Below are 21,800 nucleotides of genomic sequence, written 5' to 3'. Positions count from 1 at the left end.
TTATTATTATTATTATTATTATTATTATTAAATAGTTAGAGTTTATTTAGGACTCTTCAACTATGGTTGTTAGGTTTAAGCTAATAAAAATCTTTTGGTTCTTTTTAAGTATTATTATTTTTAAATTCAAATATATAATAAAGATTTTATTATATTTTCAAATTCAACTAATTATAAAGATTTTATTACAATACTTTTATACTTGTCCTAAAATAGGTCCGAAAATGTCCGGAGCCACACGACAAAAAAAACAACTATAAGTTTTTGACTGATCCAAGTAATAAACAGAATATGGGCTGATTTTCTTGTCCAAAATTGCAAAAGCACAATCACAGAAAGCAAACTCATACAATTTCTTTAAAATATCAGTCCTAAAAATTGTCAGAAGTGCCCTTAATATATGAAAAAATGGCAAAAAAACACACATGATCAAAACTCGTGTATTTCTTCACTAACAAGTCTAGAAATACACGTAATAAAAAATATTTTAATTTCTCTAAAAAATAATAAAAATATTGAATTCATTGTTGAACTACATATTTTAAATTAAATAGTTTTTTTATCACTTGAAAATTGGTATTGTATATATAAATTAAAATGAATTTTAATATTCTATATTATATGAGTGATATGTGTTTAAATGAAGTGACATAAACAACAAATCGTCTTTTACTTTAACAAACGTAATTTGAAAGTTTTTATTTCAAACTAATTAAGATGTAGTAAATTTTTTTTAAACATACACGACATAATCATGGGAAGGCACACGCAAAAAAATTAAAGGTAAATAACATGAAAATTTTATTTTTAAAATACACACGATATAATCATGAAAATGCACACACAAAAAAATTAAGCTAAATAAGATAAAATTTTTATTTTTAAGAAAAAATATTTAAAGCTTGAAAAAGATATATATAAAAAAAAGTTAAATAAGATGGAGGATATTTTGATAATTAACTAATTTATTTTTAGAAATTATATCATGCATATTAAATTGAATACAATAAACCAAACAATTAATAAAAAATAATTTCAATATAACTAATCTCAGTATAACTTATTCCAATATAACTACATTCCAGGGTTGTTTGGTAGGCCGTATTAGGAGAAATAGTCTATGTATTAAGTGTGGTATTAATTAATACTATGTTTGATAGGGTTTTGAATCAATGTATTACTAATACCATATATTAGTTATACACCCTACATGATATTATAGGGTGTATTACTAACACACCACATATGGTGGTATTAGTAATACATGAGTTTTAATATCATGGGATTATTAGTATGTATAAAGACAAGAATATCCCTCAGATTCTTTTAATTTTTTTTTTTTATTTTCTTAATTTTATTTTTTATATTTGTACTAATAAATTTATTCAAATAAATTAGTTTACAAATTTTATTATTATTTACAAAAATGTCCTCAAATTTCTATAATTTTTTTCTAAATCTTTTTCAATTTATTCAATATGAGTTACTTCTTTTCAATTTATCAAAATAATAATCTCCCTCAAAATAATTTTAGTTATAAAAAAAACTACTCCATTAACTCAAAAAAAATATTTATTGGTTAAGATCCGAAAATAAATTGCATACACCTTTAATTTTGTAAATAGGATATCCATAAATAAAAATAATTTTTCTACTTAATTTTAACACTCTATAGAATACAATTTTATTTTAATAATGATTTTATTGTCTCATCCAAAAGTTATACGTACCTCCCTCCAACTTAAAAACAATACAAAGTGGGAATAACATGCAAATGATGAACAAACAAAGAAAAGATAATAAAAAAATAATTTTCGTAAGTGAATGATTAAATTTTAAAATTCAAAAGTAAATAATTAGTTATATTGTTAACTTTTTTTATTTAAAAAAAAGAATAATAAACTTTTGCAAAAAAAATACACAAAGTTATAATATGTAGAGGATATTTTTGTAAACAAATAATATTCATTTTAAAATATAACAATACATATGGCTTTTAATACATCAAACCAAACATTGCATAAAAAATAATCCCAGTATTACTAATTTTAGTATTACAAATCCCTGCATTATTAATCTCAATATTACTAATATAACATATTCAGTATTATCTTATACACCCTGCTAAAAGAGTATTGGGGTGAATGTTCCGCTGATGCTTTGGGCATTTGGTCCACTGCTTGACCCATGCTTCAGTACTAACTACTGTATGTGAGTTGTACTTTATGGTTTTATGCACAGAAGAGTTAAATTTATGTAATTTTTATTAAATTAATAATAATAATAATAATAATAACTATTCGAACATAATTTGGAATAATATTTTGACATAGCATCAAGATTTTTTATTAACTTGAGGCAAAATTTGTCTTAGGATGATCTTTAGGAATTAGCCAAAACTCTGACAAATTGTCAAGATTTTAGTTAAAAGAGTTGAAAAAAATCCTTGCAGTTCGTTGGAATTTGTGATAAAAATCTCAATGATCAATGTAACTTATTTGAATTAAAAGAAAATTCATCATTCACAATATACATAATAATAATTTTAATATTATATATATTTTACGGCAAAAGAAATTCAGATGAATCTGAAGTTCTTACTATACCAACATCCTTTTAAATCCAACTTAGTAAAGATTATTTGAGAAACAAAGCTTGAACTTATTATGAAAATATGAAGAAAATTGGGTGGAAAGGTGAATTGTGGTTAAAAGAGACACAAGGGAGGGGCAAGTCTTCCATTTATTTAATCAAACTTTTTGAGAAAGCCAAGGACTTGATTATGGTCCACTTCTTGGTCTGGTGCAATGATAAGTCCTGGTTATTGGGTCAATTTAGAATTAGAGTTAGCTAATTTAGAATAATGGTGGTTATATTTATAAATGTTTTGACGTTTTTGATTGCGTATGTATAAGTCTCGTTGAAAATAGGGTTCAATTAAATTTGTGTGCTGAAACAGCTGCCTGAATATGCCCCTGCCTGGGTATCACATGAAATGTAATAATGCAATTTACTTATATGTATTGGTTAATCTTCGATATTTGATTTTACAGTTATTTCAAGCTCTTATACGGTATCATATTACTTGAAAATTATATCATATTACTTGAAAATTAATGTGAGTATAGATAAGGAGCAAGAAATTTCATGATGTAAATGAATTACTTTAGATAAACGAAACAAAGACTTCTCTTTTTATATCATGTTTCTTTACTTCTAGATGCATAATTCTTTTTATATAAATTTCTAAAAATTAAAATAAAAGAATAAATATTCTTGATTTATTCTTCCATCCTTGGAAATTATAATTATCTCAACAAATTGTTGGCAAAGAGGGAGACAGATGTCCAATGCAGTGCCACTTAATTACAGTTAACAAATCTCAATGCAAAATGTCTCATTCTGTTTGTTGCACACTCAAGGAAAAAGAACTAAAGTCATCCAATAAATCTCTACACGAACATTGTTGTATTTACCACCCCTCAAATTAACAATAATATACATAAAAAATACCAACACTACAAATATAATATATTAAGAATACAATTTCAACATCCAAGAACGTACCAGAAATACAATTTCCACATTCAAGAATGTTTCAGTAAAATTAATAGTCTAAATTCAAATTTTAATCCAAGACTTAAAAATATACATGTATATAATATAAAAAAATTAACATCGTTTTCATTTTTATTTTTTCATAATTATTATTTTTAATATAGTATTATGTTTCACATAGTGATATTATTATTTATAATAGTAAGGATTGATTTAAGTTAATAATACGTTAATCATGTATTTTTAATACATTATCTTGGATGTTATAGTAAACATATTATTTATTGATATAAAGATTTGCGTAGTTTAATTCAAAGTTTCAAAATATTTTTATTGAATGATGGTAGTTTTTTAAACTATATTTAATGTTGTAAAAAAGAAAATAAAATTATAAAATTAACAATTAATTTTTTTTGAAGCTTTGAGATTTTGGGGCCTAAAACAAAGATTTTATTAGCCTCACCCTTGAGTCGCTCAGTCCACATCTAATTTCCTAACACATAGTATGTTTTACAAGTTTTTTTACTATCTAATCCAATCTGAAGAAATTAAGTCATAACGTACCTCGAAATGATGAAATTCAATCCTAGAATCTTCAACGCAAATCCTTTCCCTTTTGATCAGTCTTAGAATGAGATAAAACTATCAACAACATAATCTATGCATTAAAAGAAGCTTAACATTACCCATATTATCCATATTTAGAATGGATCCAAAATCGATCCGAAAAATGAATTCGAAAAAGAAAAGGTTAAAAATCAAAATTTTGTTTGAAAGCATATTCTTTGTAACAATAGGAACCTACAGTAAAAACCCACTGAAAACAAGTTATCAAATTGAAGAAAAATTATTTTAAGAGTTTACCGGCAAAATTCACCAAATTCAAGTTTAAATCATAATTTTGAAGATGAATTTGAAGGGAAATCAATGGAAATGATGAAATAAATGTAAAGAAGTTACCCACACGAATTAGTGGTGATTTTTTTTTTTTTTTGAGATAGCCTCCTCTTGAGCTCACAAGGTCCAAAAAATAAAGAGAATTGCAAAAATGGACAACTTATACTATTTTGTGAATAGTACCTCGCGAACGCGATCAAACCATTTGTGAGGGTCAACAACGACCAGGCCAGCTAAATAGACTTCGCATTCATGGTCTGACCTTTACGTTGGTGAAGGATGATAACCTGGACACATTGCATTTGCATCAGCCCAAATGCATTCACGATGAAAAAGGAAAACCCGCCCTGATTCGATTACTCTTTGCAATGAAGGAAATTATCCTTCCCTCAGTTCGTGGTTAAGGCTCACGTTGCGAAAAACAAGGATGCCTTAGGCACCAGATAGATATCAACAAAAATGTTTGAGTTGTAATATTTTCAAATTCTTCGAACGGATCCTCGGGATTCACTCAAGACTACACAAAACTAAATCATATATGCTACTAGGCTATTTTTTATATTGTGAACTCAATGGCGATGTTGAACTTTCAAAAAGATTTCATTTTCAACAATTTTACTCTCGGAATTTCATTTAGGCATTTTTCACTAGTTTCAGAATCGGAGGGTCAAAATAAAAGATAAAGGTTCCGAACCAAACCAACCCCGCTATTAACTCAAAAATGATGTTCAGGATCTAATGGGGCTGTTCAAATCTCAATCGGACGCTCGAAACACAAAATATTAATCAAAGTCAAACTAATGATTTTTAAAGCCACTAAGAGTCTCAAACTCCCAAATCATTCCCGAATGTATCAAGACCGTGTCAATCATTCTCATACCTCATATCCAGCATTTAACAACTACGGAAAAGAAAATATAGTCAAAAAAACATAAAAAGAAAAATTTCACACTTCAGATTTTTACATTATCCGCCACTAAAATATTAGTTCATCCTCAAACTGAACGACAAATAAAGTAACTAAAGAGGCACTAAGTTGGGGGCATCTACGATGTCAAACTCGGTCTCTAAAGTAGCCCTACCAATTGAGAGATTTCTCCACAAAAACTTTACGGAGTCAATACTCTTAGACCTCCACTTCCTAGTCTACCTGTCTAGGGTAGCAATAGACTCGTCCTCAAATGATAAAACATGGTCTAACTCAATGGAGTCCCAGCGAATACATGGACATCATTTGGACGGTATCTCTTTAGCATGGAAATGGGGAACACGGGATGATCAATCGATAAATGTTGAGGCAAAGCTAACATATATGCCACATCATCATACTCTCAAGGATTTCGAAAACGTCAATGAACTTCAGACTAAACTTTCCTTTCTTCTCAAATACCATCATATCCTTCATGGGTGAACCTTTTGACAGAACTCGATCTCCAATCATGTATGATACATTGTGGACTTGATGATTGGTATAACACTTCTGCCTATTCTGGACCTTATTACTAGTAATTGGGCCTATTATGAGCATCCTCACTAATAATTGGAACTTTGGACAATGTAACTCCTTTTAACTGAAAATAACCAAAAAATTCTCTTCTTGGTATACATTCATGGTGGTGCCTTAGCAGTAGAATCAACCTTTTCAACCACTTATGATAATTACATTCACTCTCTGGAAGCAGAAGCCAATTTTGTGTGTTGCATCTGTCGATTACAGACTAACCCTTGAACACTCACTACCTATTTTTATGATAACTAGTCCAATGTACGTACATTGCACATGTATATTTGTTAACTAATAATAAATGCATATAAAAATTAAATTATTGTGTGGAAGTTATATTATAAAGTATAAAATTAAAAAGTAAAATATATTTTTCAGATATAAAGTGTAATTAAATAAGAACATGATAACTCACAGTTACTCTAACAATCAAAGAGCAAAACTTAATATATTGGACAAAATATCGTCATTGATATCAGAAGTCAAAATTATGTTTTAATACAAAAAATAAATTCTAAATAATAGGGTAGATAAAAAATGAAGTAACAAAGCAATATAACACAATTACTTGTAACAAATTAACAAGAACGAAAAGGACAATGGTGAAGCAGAAGATGACAAACCAAAATTTCGCTAAAACTACATAATTTTATCTTGTTCCCACTAATTGTGTAAACCATTAAATCCAAACTCTTGATGTACCTTTAGAATACGATTGGTTCAAACTATAAGCAATTTAGGTGATTAATTTTTTTTAATTAAAGAAGAACTGCGACATTGTTTTGTAAATAAGTGGACAATCAGAGAGTTAAAAAAATAAATACAACCTAACAAAAACACAATAATAAAAATTACTTACCTTCAGAGACTCATACTTTGAAATGTGATAATTAAAATTATATCATGTGATGAAAGAATTCATGTGATGAAAGAAATTAATTACCTTTAGAAAACATAATGCCTGCAATTAGGGGTGTACAAACCGAACCGTTAAGTCAAATCGAACCGATGAATCAAACCAAATCGAGGAAAAAACCGGACTTATGGTTTGGTTTGATTGGTTTGGTGTTCAAAAAAAAAATCGATCATTCTTGGTTTGGTTTGGTATTAGCAAAAATAAAATCAAACCGAACCTAAACCAAACCGACATAATACATATATAATTTTAATTTTTTATACGTAAAAAAATATTACTTATAATCTACTTTCTAATTACTTTTATAAATTTTTTATATTCAGAAAATAGATATATATATATTCTTGGGCCTTTAGTTATAATATTTAAGAAAAAGGACATTAACTGACCATTTTAAAAAGAAATGGCCCACACTATGAAAATATGGACAATTGGAGCCAGTCAGCTCAGTTTATTTCCTTTTTTTAGCCACTTGGCACAAAACTACTCTCCTTACACAATTCAGAAAATTAAATGTTCTTTGTAGTTGTTACTCTTAAATCACTTTTCTTTTCTAAATATACTTTCTCAAATCTTTTTTTTTTCTCCTCTATTATGCATCGATCAATCTACTGTATTTTATGATCAATATCAAAAATTGATTTGTTGTTTCTTGCATTGGAGCATTGAAAACTATGTACATGAAGCCAAAAATAGAAAATAAAGGAAAGTTAAAATTAACAGGTAAAACGGTCAATTTTGACCTCAAATTTGTTGTTAATGATGATTATTTTACAAAATCATTACATACAGGTTTGTACTTGAAGCAATGTCATAGTTCTTTAAACTTGAACAAGAAAAAAAATAAAATAATGAGGTCTCAAGGTAAGAGAAAAGTCATGTCTTGGTCCATGTTCTTCTTAGAGGCCGATTCAATTACGGTGAGTCGGAGATGTTCTTCTTAGAGGTTGACTCAATCACGGTGAGTCGGAGATATTTTGATGCATGTAAAGATTAAAAAAAAAAGAATATGCCAATAGATACTCTTTTATGCCAGATTGATACACATTTTTTAAAAGAGAGAAGGGGAACCTTTGCATGCACATACAGTCTCTATACCCAATTGATACTCTTTTATACCAGTTTGATACACTTTTATACCACATTGATACACTTTTTTTTTTTAAAAAAAAAGGGGAACCTATGGATGCATATACAGTCTTTATACCCATTTAATACATTTTTATGTCACATTGATACACTTTTATATTATATCGATATACTTTTTAAAAAAGGAAGAGGGAATTCTTTGCATGCACATGCAATCCCTATACTCAGTTGATACTCTTTTATACCATAGTGATACACTTAAATTCAACATCAGATATCCACTGACCTCCAGATTTTATCATTATTGAAACTAAAACTGAAGTTGAAGCCATTATTTTGTATCAATTTTGAGCAAATTTACAATGGAAAAAAATTATAGGAAGCTAATTGAATGCAGATTTTTTGAGATTTTATACAAAATTTATGGAATTAGAAAGATTAATTGAAGTATCGAAAAAGATAAAAGAATGTAGGTTTGGGAGTTTGAATGGAAAGGAAATTGTGAATGAAAAGGAAAGAAAGAAAGAGAAAGTTACTTTAACGACATTTTTGATTAAATTTAAGCGTATGACAGTGAAGGTTAGCCACTGAAATTAGTTTGTGGTTATTTATAGGGTATTTAATTTTGAGTGCTATTTTTATGATATTATTTTAGTTTTAGGTGCTATTGCTGTCCTTTTTCCTAATATTTATCCATTAGTAACAGATTAATACAAAACCCAATATTAATATAAAAATCTATAACTCTTCAATTGCTTTACTTTACATTTTACTTTCCAAGTTTTCAGAGAGTTCTCATTATTTTCTCATCTTACTTTCATCTTACTTTTCTCATTCTCCTCATTCGTCAAGTTTTGATTTAAGTTTGTTTCTCTTCTTTCTCTTTTTTCTTGTGGAATTATGTTATAGTTAATTATTTTATGTAGTTAAATTTTGAATAAGTTGTCTTCAATTCTTCATTCTTCTTTATGCTCACATTTTATGTGAAGGAAACTTTCAGACAAGCTATTGTGACTAGTGACTTACAAATTGAACCACTGAGTATCCACATAATATTACTTTGAGAGATAGTAGTTTAAACGTCTTAGTAATTTGCCAACTTAATTTTAATTGGAACTACTCTATGACCATTTTTTTTTTAATCTTTTTAGTGAAAACATTTAATTTTTTCTTCAATCACATTATAATTGTAAAAAAAACGAGAAAAAAAACCGAAAAATAAAAAAAACCAAAAAAATTTGATTAAAACCGAAATATAAAAACCGATTGTATATTGGTTTGATTTGGTTTATAGATTTAGAAAATCGACATTATTGGTTCGATTATATTTTAATGAAAAATCGAACCAACCCGACCTATGTACACCCCTACCTGCAATAATAGCTAAAGAAAAAAAGATTGATGAGACATAAAATTGTATGAATTTGATATAGTTTAAAACTTCAAGAATACGTTCTAACATATAATAATATTAGAAGTTGAAACTTGTGGCAAAGCAACCCTATATGAAAAATAAGTTGACCTAAAAACAAAGAGGAAAAGAGAAGCACAAAATTTATACACCCTCGCTTTAAAATAGTTGGTTCTTATGAATTTGATACGTTCATTAAGAAATCAATATTAGAGATACATTTTACTCTTTTACCCTTATATATCTTTTAAATCTCAATAATCAGTACAACAATTAAATATATATAGAAATTTAGTGCAAATTATTTCATTCCAATCATTACGTCTAGAACCTGAAGTATTTATATTGAAACTATAAGTATTTTTATTTTTTAAAATTGAAATCATGTGCACCATTTCATTACTCTATCTAAGCATATGAAGAGTACATCCTTATTTTGAAAAATGTAAATGTACTTAATACTATTAACGGTAAAATAATAAAAGTATATACTCCAGAATAGTTTTGATTTTATAACTTGAACAACTAATTTGAAACAACTATTTTTAGCAATAGGACCAACTATTTTGAAAGGGAGAGTACTTTCGTTTAAAAATAGTTGACCTTTGTTGACTTGACATCCTCCAAATAGTAAAAACATTGTGTGCACTTACACAAAATATTTGTAGTCATTGAGTTCTATATATAAGGCAAACATTTTAAGAATTTGTTTCCAATGTGAACCTAATTTTTAGTATAATAAGTGAAAAGGAGTCCTTGGTTAACTCAATTTCTTTTGAAAAACATAAGTCAAGTATTCTTGGTTTATAACTCTTTTAGAATGTTAATCACTACATTAAACACTAACCTAAAAAACATAAGTCAAGTATTCTTGATTTATAATTTTTTTAGAATGTTAATCACTACTTTAAACACAAACCTAAAAAGAGTGTTATGAAATTCTTAAATTTAGGAATCGATTCTTAAAAGGTAAAATAATATTTTATTTTAGATTTTCTTACAAAGTTTAAATTAAAAATAAATAAAATAATGAAAGCAGTGTGTCTCACATTGTCACATTAATCAATAAAGTTGTATATAAGAATAAAATTATTTAAAAATAACAATTGATATTAAAATAAAAATTATATCTATCTGCATAATATAAGTAAATATTGTATCTCAAATATGCTATCAGACTTCCACCTTCTTTTGTATCGATTTAGACTGCATTTTTTTGCATCAAATAATATGTGAATTTTTGCTGAATCATTTTGGAGAGCTCAAGCTTCTCAAATTGCTAGTACTTCAACAATCATTGCATTTCCTATAAATTTAATTCAAGGCCAAAGTCTTGATGCAAACATACACAAACAATACATAGCTATTATATTAGGTGATAATGAATTCAAAATATAAAGTAGACATACGGAGAAGTCAAGAAAATTTAACATCTATAATGTACACATAGGATGAAATTTGACCATATATGCTCAGGTATTCTCCAACAAATAGCACTCAAAGAAGCACCTTATCTACCCATATCCAATATGATCCGTTTGTTTGCCACTCCTAGGCACAACTCGGCAAGAGGATAGAACGAAACGATTCAAATTAAAGTATCAATAAATCTGCTGGAATTAATTAATTCACAAACTGCTGAATTTTCAAGACTATATAAAGAAGCGTCAAATGCATCAAGATATTAAATATATTATTTGCATTCAATAATAAACTGCAAAGACATAGGAGAAAGGATCCTTAATCTAGTTAGAGTTATCCTTCTAATTTAAAGGAAGGGTAGAGTTTATACATATCTCATTCCTACCTTGTTGAGGTAGAGAAACTGTTTTTAAAGAACTCGACTCAAGTTCATCAAATCAAGTTCCTTTTAGTATACAAATCATAAAAATGCAATATTAATTACAAAAATTCCACATAATTGAAACAACATAAAGCTCATTGAATTTGTTATCAATGAATTGAGAAAAAAATTGAACAATGAATTGAGAAAAAAATTGAACCTGATGATGAACGCCATCAATCTTTGTCCTTTATTAAAAATTTACGTTTTAGACAAAATTGTCATTTAATATTTTTTTATATAAAATAATAATATTTAATAATAGTTATTCGATTGTTTGCTTAGTATTAGGACTTTTGGACCGTATTTTTCTCAATATATAAGACATTAGGATCGTGTTTTGGGGTTAGAAATATCTACTACTTTAATTATTATAAGATTTGGTTTAGGATCCCTCAGTATCAAGGATTTTGAATCGTTCTTTTATGTATTCTGACAAAATTTTATTAACGGCCTCTTCTTCTATATCAAATCTTTGTTTCCCACTGATTGAAGAATTGAAAGAGAGATTTTGCTTGATTTAATATATTAGAAAATAGTAGAAATTAAATTAGTTGCGAACGAATTGAAGAAAATAGTTTTCAAAGAATTGTTGATTTCATATTATTGAAAGAAATTTATAGTCATGACTGATGATGTTGTAAGTCTTGAATCTACTGTATGTATTTAGTACACGCAAATGGAATTTGTACTGCCTATAATCTAAGTAGTTGCATTGTTTTCCGACTTTCCACACTTATGTGTTCCGTTGCTTTAGTGAAATTACAATGACAAATCTTGCAAAAATCTATTACCTTATGCAGGCACTGATCCTACGTTATTTTTGTTCCCTTTCACGAATAAAGAAACTTCGAATCTTTACCTTGCTATTTAACTTCAATATAGGCACGAATATCTGATCCAATAGAGATACAAAACAAAGTGATTTGAATATCGCCTATCATATATTAAAAAAAATAAAAATAAAATATTAATAGTAATATATAATGAATAAGGTTACTAAAACTTAATGCTTAAATTACTTATCATGGATTCAAAAAAAAAATACTGATTTGACTTACTTTTATCTCCTCTTTCTTTTAGCTACAATAAAACAAATATCACCAGAATTAAAGGAATTACAACAAAAATAAAAATACAATTAATAAATTAGTTGAAAGGAAAAAACACAATTAATACTAACCTCGGGTAAAACCTATTCAATTTATCATTCAAGGAAAAAAATGCAAGAAACATTATCCAAAGACAGTTAGTAAACTAATAGAAAAAGAAGAACAAATTAACATACTAACCTAATGTTGTAGTTACACAAATTCGAAGAATATAATATTGATTTTTATGAAAGTTTGGTCGAGAATCATGATGTTCCATGAAAATACGTTTTGTAATTGTGTGCATAACAAAAAAATATATAAAGACTTCAATTAGGATAATTTTCTTAAAATTAAATTTAGTTGATTTAAATTTTTTAAACTAATAGAAAAAGTATTAGTTATCATTAATTTTGATGACTTCTAATAAGGAAAGGTAACATATATAAACAAGATTTTTTTTCATAAAAGAAAATTATTTTATACCAATAAAAATAATTTCAATCTATAATATATTAAAATATTATAGAACATAGAACAATGAATGCTCAAAAGTGACCGGCGGTATTTTCTCATTAAAGTAATTAGTTGTATTGAGATTTATATTTAGAATTAAGATACCGTTGTTTTTTTTTCCACCATAAATATTAGAATGTGACATATTTGATTTATATTAAGATACAATTTAATTAATTTTAAAATATATTAAATAAAATAGTGAAAAGATAATTTTTTCTTAAGTAAATTTTTTTAACGAAGAATAAAAAGTTCAAATTACTTTTCAAGGACTTCACACTTTTAATATATTATTATAGATATAGTCATAGGGGTGGCAACGGACGGATTGGATTGGATTTGGACGGGTTAAATATGGATCGAATAAAAATGATTTGGATTGCAATCCGCCCATATAAATATGGGTAAATATGGATTTGGTCAAATATGGATTGTGTAAAAATGGTTTCAACCCGCTTTAACTCCTAAATCAAAAATTTAAAACTTCTATATCATATCAACTTGACTTTTTTTTCATATTTTTTTTAGTTTTTTTTGTCTTTCTTCTACATGTAACCTCTAGTTTGTTTTGTTTTTTTTTTTCATTTTTTTGTCATTTTTTTTCTCTCTCTCTTCTATCTCTACGTTCTGCCCTTTGTTTCTCTTTCTTTTTTCTTTTTTCTCCTTTTCCTTTTTAGTCTCTTTTTTTTCTATTTTTTTGTTTTTACTTCTTTCTCATTTTTTTTCCTTTTTGGTTGTATTTTATGTTTTGTATTTTTTTAAATTTTTGAAGAACATGGTTAAGTCGAATATAAATTATGGATGATGACTAAAATATCGTAACCACTCGGTATATTTGTTTTCACCATCATCTTTTTTCTTTTCTCCTTTTTCATTATTTTTTCTTTTTGAATTTTTTTTATTTTTTTTCTTCAATTCTTTCTTTACTCTTTTTCTCTCTTCTATCTCTAACTCTTTTTCTCTCTTCTATCTCTAACTTCTACCTCTCTTTCTACTTTTTTTTTTCTATTTTTGCTTTCCTTTTTTTTTTTTATGATAACAAAATGTCATAAGCGCATATTGATTTATATTCGCCCAACATTTATAATTCGAGGGCTATGTGGATCCTCAGCCATATATATTTTAGTCTCAAGAAAATACAATTAATTCATATATTTTTTTTGGTTTTTCATCCGGTGTCCGGTGCCTGCATTAGAGCCCCGACTAATTCGGATCGGGCGTTGCAGGGCCCATTAAGGTGGCAGCGCTCCTAACAGAGTTTTCTCCATAACCAGGGTCATACCCTCGACCTCTGGTTAAGGGTGGAGCAGCCTCATCCACTGCACCACAACCCATATTGATTTTAATTCATATACTTATTTGTATATAAATACAAATGATAAATTGCACATATTGACAACTAAACTATTCAAATAACAAATAATAAATTTATTTGAAATATATAGTGTGATACAAATAAATTTAAAGTAAAAAAAATATAAAATGCAATGACAAAAAAAATGAGGAAAAGAATATAAAAAAATAAGAAAAATGACAAAAATGACGAAAAAAGAATGAAAAAAAATAAAATTGAAAAAGAAAAAAATGATGGAAAAGAAAAAAGAAAAAAAGTGTAAGAAACGAGTAAACAATAAGTGGAAAAAATGAAAAAGAAAAAAAAGTAAATTAAAGGAAAGGAAAAAAGAAAGAAAAAAAAAAGAAAGAGAAATAAAAGATAAAAAAAATAATAATAAAAGAGTGAGACTATGAATTATATTTAATTGATAAGAGATGTTATGAATTATATAGGCTAAATGGGATAATTAGAAACTTATATTTATTAATCTATGTAGGTCTCAAGCGAGTACGAATGATGAAATAAGAATGAGAAAGGGGAAAATGAAAAAAAAAAAAAAAGAATACAAAAAAAAAAAGAAAAAAAAATAAAAAAATAAATGAAAAAATGAGAAAGAAAAAAAGAAATTATAAGGAATGAGTAAAAAAATAAAAAAATAATTAAAGGAAAAATAGAAAGAAAAAAAGTAGAAGAAAAGAAACTAGAGAAAAAAAAAAGCTGAAACTTTAAGCATAGGTGGGTAATCTCTGTGTTTAAATAGTTATCCATATTTTACCATGTTGTTTATATTTGTATGAGTTTTTAAAATGAGTTGAAGTTCATATTTATCTATTTGAAATACGAGTGATTCAATTAATTAAATATGAATTAAATGAATTTTTTTTATAAATATGGGCTAAAGTTACCATCCCTAAATATAGATTATAGATATAGATTCATTTATTGTCTTGAAATCGTTTGCTAGTATTGGTGCTACACAAGGACTCATGGCTCAAATTACACCTAGATAACTTTAGAAGTAGTTTCTTTTAACTAATATAGATAGGGATAAGATCTACACTTCCACGGAATTTGTTGTTTTTTTGTCTTCAGTGGAATAAATTATTGCTTTATTTTTCTTTTCTTTTCTTTTCATTTCTTTTCTATTGTGTAGAGGAGGTGGTTTCGACCACCTCTTGCAATTACTAAAAAATTAATTATTTTCACTTAATTACATATCATGCCTCAATATATAATAATTTTATTATTTTATCATGATAATTTAAATATTTAATATATTATATTAATTAACTATAATTACATATTGAAAGTAATTTTTTTATTTATTTAATTATCTATCATGTTCAAAACTACTTTGTTATCACAAATCACAATAATTAATAACTTAAAATATTTAAAAGACATACAAAAATTTTATTGACTCTTACCAAAAGATATTCTCTACTCCCACTTAATTACATACCATGCCCCAATATATAATAATTCCATTGTTTCATCATAATAAATTAAATATTTAATATATTCTATTAATTTATATTAATTAACTATAACTACATATTCGAAGCAAATTTTTTTTATTTATTTAATTAGCCATCATGTTCAAAACTAATTTGTTACCATAAATCACAATAATTTGTTACCACATATAAAGAAATTTTATTGACTCTCATTATTTTAGCAATGCCACATTTATTGAGATAAAAAAAAAAGTACTACAAATCATAATAATTAACAACTTAAAATATTTAAAAGACATATAAAAATTTTAGTTGACTCTCAAAGTTGTATCGAAGCCACATAAATTGGGACACAAGGAGTAAATATATTATTTGCTAATTACGTAAAAATTATTATAAATCATGACAAAATAAAAAATTATCTTAATTAATTACAACTAAATATTTAAATCAAATCAATTTTATTATTTTAATTGACTTTTATATAGAAAATTAATCTTTTTATTTATTTATTTATTTTAGTAAATTTAAATTTTAAAATTATTTTTTTCTTATATAGAAGTACTAATATTTAGACTTAATTTTAAATTTTTTAAGAAAAAAAATAATAAATTTAATTTAATAAAATAATTTTCTAATGAATATTTTTTTAGAATTTGTGTTCGGTCAATATGTATCAAGTTAAAAAGAAAAAAAAATATATAGTAGAATTTTATTATTATGAAAGATAAATATAATGCACTATCCAATAATGTTTAATAATATCATATTTTGCATATTCAAATATAGCATCCCGTATTTAATTAATAGACTATTTCGGTGAATTATAGATGATTATTATTGGATATAATAAACTTATATTAATTTTTATAGTAATAACATAATCAGTCGCTCTTAATTAATTATTATAAGTCATCTAGGTATTAAGAAAACAAATAATATTTAATGAAAAATAAAATAGACATAAAATGCGAAATTAACTCTTAATGTTTTAAATTAAATTTTCGTCTTTCGAATGATGATTTTACTATATCACTCCTTATTATAAATCATTTATGTAGTAGAAAAATAAGAATAACAAAATGATATGTCAATATAAAATATTTGATTTACTATCAAAATTATATTAGTGCCACATAAATTGAGACGGGACACAAGAAGATATAAAACAATATATATTATTTGAAAATGAAATAAAAATACTGTAAATAACAATAATTAACAATTTTTTTAAAAAAAATTGACTGATTTTTGCTTCAGCTACTTCAGTCGTGATTTTACTATATCACCCTAATTAATTATTATGGTCATTTAAGCACTGTGCCAAATAAGTTGAGATAGAAAAAATATTATAAATCACAATGATCAAAAATTTAAATTATTTTTAAAATATAATTGGCTATTGTCGACACAAAACTTTGGATAAGGAGAGTAGCATATATTATTCAAAAATTACATAAAAAGTATTATAAATTACAATTGTTAACGACTTAAAATATCTAAAAAAAAATTAATATGTTATATATTTAAAAAAAATACATGAAAAATACTAGAAATCACAATAATCAACAACTGAAAAAATTTAAAAGATATAAAATATTTGTTCGGCTCTTGAAATTATATTAGTGTCACTAAAATTGTAATAGAAGAAAAGTATTATAAATCACAATAATTAAAAATTTAAATTATTTTTAAAATATAATTGACTATCAATGTCACAAAAATTTGGACAAGAAAAGTAACGTATATTAATTTGACAAATACATAAAAAAATTATAAATTATAATAATTAACAACTTAAATTATCTAAATACATATTAAAGTAACATATGTTGAACTCATGCTAGATTTCGGATAAATCCTAGAAAACATATGCAATATTTTTATTAAAAAAATTAATTTAAATATATCAAAATTAAAAATATAAATAAATATCTTAATATTGGATCCGTGCTAACACTGATCATCTTCTCTAATCTGTATAATAAATGAGTATTAGTAGTTACGCCAGCAAACAACCACGTCATTGAAAATATTACTATTCCTATTTGGACCATTTCTTTAGTTACTACTAAAGTAGTGGTCTCTCTTTAAAAAATAATGACCTATTTTGACTTGATACAAAATTTAAGAAAATAAAAAAAAGTTTTAAATATTTTAAATTAAAATTGTATTAAATATACCAAATTATCCTTTAATCTTATAATTCTAAACATGACATGTGAAAAGTTAAAATTAAAATATTATAAAAAAAAATTATTTTTTTTAAAACAAATTAAAAAAAAATTAATTATTCTTTTTTAAACGGGAAGGGATTAAATGAAAACAAAAAAACAAGATGGTAGTACTTTTTATGGTAATTAGTGAACACGTGACAATAAATGATTTGCGCAATGAACAGTTTGACGTTTGAGCTAATGACGAAGATATTGCTGACTTTACGATAAACTTTCTTCTACCAACCTTAGCCCTATAAAGTCAAAACACATTCTATCAGTTTCACCCCTCATTTTTCGTCCCCTTCAAATCCCTCCATCATATCTCATTGCTCCAACTTCCATCGAACAATGGATTCAGACGAAGTTGTATATGATGTCCCAGTATTTTTTAAGGTCTACAAAGATGGCTGTATCGAAAGCATGATTTTGCACCTCCTTCTGATGATAATCCAATCACCGGTGTTCGATCCAAAGATATCTTCATCGTTCCCGAAAATGACGTAATGGTACGCCTTTACCTGCCTAAAATGACCAGAAATTTCCACTCCTTGTGTACATCCATGGGGGTGGATTTACGATCGAATCGGCATTTTCTACTTACTATGATAGTTATCTCCATTCTCTAGCTAGCTGCAGAAACCAATGTGTTTGCTGTATCTGTTGAGTACCGATTGACACCTGAACACATGATTCCTGCATGTTATGATGATTCGTGGGCTGCCATGAAATGGGTGTCTCAGCATGCTAATGGCGAACAGGAACTGAACCACGGCTGAAAACCCATGCTGACTTCTCCCGTGTTTTCTTGTCAGGTAAATGGGTTGAATCAATAAATAAATGAATCCTGATACACACTGATTTTGTTGGATCGGATCAGGATGAACATAAAACGTGAAACCTAATATATATATTTTTCTTTAACTAATAAGTAGTAGTTTACATTGTTTCATGTTTACAGAATTTGCCATCTTCATATTTGATTCTGTATGTTCTGGATTGAAAAACCCCTTAAAACAAGAGGGAACAATCAACATATATAAAGCTTTTCACAATACTCTCCTCAACCCTAGCTTCAAACACTCGTTAAAGAATACGTAATTACCTACTAAATTTATATATTATAATAATACTTAAAATAAGGAGTTTTCAACATGTCATTTTGACATAAAATCCTTGATGAATGCAAGAGAATTGAAGTCTTAAGCTTGAAACCCTAGACTCTTTGGTTTCTTGTAGTTTGGGAAGAGTAGAATGAGACTTTTTGATGAATTTGAGCGTACTTTGAAACTTGGGAACGCTTTGGGTGAATGGAAAGTAGAATAGTGTGAAAAAAATTCAAACATCCTTAATTGGGTATTAAAACTTCATCTCATTGACGAAAGGAGGGGTGGTTTGCAGCGCATGCCTGGACATGTGGCCCACCACTTGCGGCGCGAAGCCCATAGCAGGGCAGCCCCTCACAGCAATTGTGAGGCGGTTGTTATGGAATGAAAGAGAAAACATATAGAAAGAAAATTGAACAGAAACTGAATGAAAATTTTTGATTGATTCTTTTTCTTCATTCAAATAGAAGAATACATTTTTATTTATAACTATAACATTAAATATTTTTTAATTAATAAATCTTAAACTTAAAAGGAAATAAAAAATGTAAAATATTCTTAGACTAAAAAAAAAAAAATATTCTATTATTAATGAAAATAACAAAATAGAAGGAAGGTAAATCTCAACATTTCCCCTCAAACTCAAGTTGGTGTATCCAACTTGAGTTTGAACACTGACTTATTCTTGAAAATTGCATTTTTTTCTTGATTTTGTTGCAACAATCTAATAAAGCTCGTGTTCATGTTCTTCTTTCACAAGTAGTATTTTTGAATTGTTTTGGGTGTGTTTGAACTTGCATACTTTTGTGGCATGACCCTTTTGTTTGCAACTTCCACATAATGTATCAGAATTTTTCAAGTGTATTTTCTTTTTGCAATATTTTTAAGGTGGATAATCAACTTTTCTTTTTTGATGATTCACGTAAAAAATATCTTCAACAACTTTTTCTTCTCTGTAGGTTCTTCTTTGCTCTTGTACCCGAAGAGCGCTTATCAATACAACAAGAGAGATGACAGAGAGATCTTTAAATTCTTTCAAAGCGGAGATTGACAGAGAGACGTGCTGGAAGGTTTGTGAGACATTGAAAGAGAGAGTATTGATTGTCATGGTTTGAAACAAAATTTAAAATTATATGGGTTAAAAATTGATTAAAAATAGCCCTACGTTAAAATAAAAGTGAGGGTTAAAAATAGTCTTATGTTAAAAATAACAGTAAGATTAAAAATAGGTTGAAAATAGATATGGATTAAAAGTGGTTGAAATTTTTTTTTCTTCAATAAATACACAGATCCATGAGGATCGATGAAGGCTCTGATACCACTGTTATGGAATGAAAGAGACAAGAAAGAAAATTGAACAGAAACTGAATGAAAACTCTTGATTGATTCTTTTTTCCCGATTCAAATAGAAGAGTACATCTCTATTTATAAGAAACTAAATAAAATAAATAAAGAAAATATGATATTTTCCTTATAGTTATAAGACTAAATATTCTTTAATTAATAAATCCTAGACTTAAAAAGGAAATAAATAATGTAAAATATTCTTAGACTAAAAAAGGAAAAATAAAAATATTCTACCATTAATGAAAATGATAAAATAGAAGAAAGGTAAATCTCAAATATATAATAATTTAATGATTTGTCAGGATTTTTGCCTTGATTTTCTTACCAAATTTAAGTTTTACTTTTTTTTTGTAAGGAAAATAAAAGTAACCATAAATACTTTTACTTTTCTTGAATTTCTCCATATTTGGCTAACCTCTTTCTTGGAGAAAAAGTTTTGGACATATATAAATAGAAGACCCCTTCTCATACCACAACATAATAGCATTCAGAATGTAGTCGCTTAAGAGTCTTGTTTAGAGGGAGATTTTTCTCTCAAAATTTTTATGTTTTCTTTAATATTAGTTTTAATATGTAGGTCAATTGATCAAAATATATAATAATTTAATGTTTTATAGTATTGTTTTCTTTGTCGTCTGAGTTATCGTCTCTATAGTTTGTAAACTTTAAGCTTCCGCATGACGCCCTCTCGATTTCGAACCCAACAGCAGTATCCCCTTGTGGTGGTCCATGCAATGCGTGGCCATCGCATGAGGCTCCCTTTGACGCCCAACCATTTTTCAAGTCCAAAACTCCCCAACGCCTTCGAACCTATTCCAAAGTGTTTTGTACTCGATCTAGGAGTCACTTATACTCGTTTCTAACTTTATTTGGTGCCTAAACATCCGGGGGCGTTACATTAGTGATAAGCAATAACTCAACATGATGTTGAATGAGTTGGTGAATATGTATTGATTTTGTCGATCTCAGGTGATAGCGCAGGAGCCAATATTGCTCATAACATGATGATGCGAGCAAGTATGGATGAAGATAAACTTGGAGATGGCTTGAGGCTTGTCGGAATGGCATTAATTCAACCCTTTATCGGGAACCATGAGCCAGATAGAATTTGGTCGTATTGTTGCCCTGAAAATCCCAAATCTTATGACCCCAGATTCAATCCAGCAGTACATCCAAATTTGCTATCCAAGCTTGTTTGCTTCAAAGTTCTGATATGTACAGGGGGCGCGACAGAGGATGGACATACTATGAGGCCCTGAAGAAATGTGGAGGGAAAGGCCAAGTGGAGATTAAAGAATCAGAAGAGGAAGAACATGCATGTTTTCCATTTGATTAACCCAACTTGTGAGAGAGCAAAGAATGAAATGGATGGGAGATTTCTTTCAACAATCAAGCTGAATTCTTACAGAGAAAAATCTATGTAGTGTTGATGCAGTTGTTTCTATTTTCTTCTCTGATCAAACCATTTGGACAGAGATTTTTAAATTTATGAACTTATATCGCTATGAAAAAG

General features: G+C 27.2%; 1 pseudogene; it reads left to right on the top strand.

The window, feature by feature from the left end:
- The first annotated feature begins 18,185 nt into the window (after nt 1–18,185).
- On the top strand, nt 18,186–21,771 carry LOC107879970 (annotated as a pseudogene).
- The last annotated feature ends 29 nt before the right edge of the window (nt 21,772–21,800 follow it).

This window comes from Capsicum annuum, chromosome 8, assembly GCF_002878395.1.
Source record: "Capsicum annuum cultivar UCD-10X-F1 chromosome 8, UCD10Xv1.1, whole genome shotgun sequence".
Lineage (NCBI taxonomy): Eukaryota > Viridiplantae > Streptophyta > Magnoliopsida > Solanales > Solanaceae > Capsicum > Capsicum annuum.
The sequence above is the reverse complement of the archived record's forward strand: the minus strand, read 5'-3'. Positions and strand labels throughout refer to the sequence as shown.